The following is a 1,251-nucleotide window of genomic DNA, read 5'->3' as shown; positions in this document are numbered from 1 at the left end:
TTTAATTTAATCGTTTTTGGCGCACACTGCCATGAACACACCCGGATTGCAGAAGGCCGTATGGTTACGATGGGAAATTGCAGATACAGCAAAGTGCTTTGTTTTTTGGGGGCTACTGGGAGGTAATGGGGTTTCAGATGTCAACTGAGATGGTTCTGAAGAGGCCGAATCAGATGTTGGAACCATCATTGAAGGAGAAATAGCTTTTATTTGGTACATTGCTGCTGGTCTGATACCTCTCCTATTCCAGTCAGCCAAGAATTCACCTAGATACAATGTAAAAACAAATGTTAGAAATGAACTATCCGTTCCCCAGAAGAACAGCAGGGGTGTATGCAAAAATGAAGACTGGTATTAATTACAAAAATGCCGACCTCAAAATACCATTTATTCATAAAGACCAATTAATAATTTTCATAAATAGCATGAAACTACTCAAATATAAAATACACATAAGAGTAAAAATGGATTTTAAGCTGTAATTGTATCTAATATCAAATCGTGTATCGTATGTGTCTGGGGCACTCGCACGCCCCCCTACTGATCGTTATATGCAGGCCGCACCAGGATCCCGAAATCGCCCGCATGAAACCATTCAGATATAAAATACACATGAGTAAAACATATTAAGCTGCAGTGGCGCGGTATGTGTTATATCTGCTAGTTAAGCAACAATTTGCATACACGTGATTAGAGCTTATAACTACATTATTGACACACACATATAATGTGTGTGTATATAATATATATATGTGTGTGTGTGTGTATATAAGGCCCATATATATATGTGTGTGTCAATAATTTATTTATAAGCTGTAATCACGTGTATGCAAATATTATCTCTGTATGTGTGGACTCCCTGTGTAAGTGACAGTGATTTGGTTAAGACATTGGGGTGTAGGTGGGACTTGGAGGACCTGACACCAACAGCAAAGCTTTTCAATCCCAGCATGCTCCGGTCCTTCCCCCTATACCCCCCCCCCCCACAGCCTGAGGGCACCTCAGTTTCATTGTGTCCGGCAGGAGCTGGGTCACCGTTATAACAGTGGGGCTGCTATTAAGCTTATTTTTATGACTTTACCTTTAATTTATTTCCTACAGAGCAGCAGCGCGAAGACAATCCTCCATCACCCCTCCGCAGCGCCGTGATACCAGCCCTCGGCTAGGTATTCCCGGCGGGGCTCTGAGGGGGACCTAGCTAGCAGAGCTCCCCAGACCCCAGACTGCAGCCGGGACTCAAGGGGACAGGTA

Source organism: Taudactylus pleione, unplaced genomic scaffold, assembly GCF_031769625.1.
Source record: "Taudactylus pleione unplaced genomic scaffold, aTauple2 ptg001066l, whole genome shotgun sequence".
In the NCBI taxonomy this organism is placed as follows: domain Eukaryota; kingdom Metazoa; phylum Chordata; class Amphibia; order Anura; family Myobatrachidae; genus Taudactylus; species Taudactylus pleione.
This window is presented reverse-complemented; position numbering follows the sequence as displayed.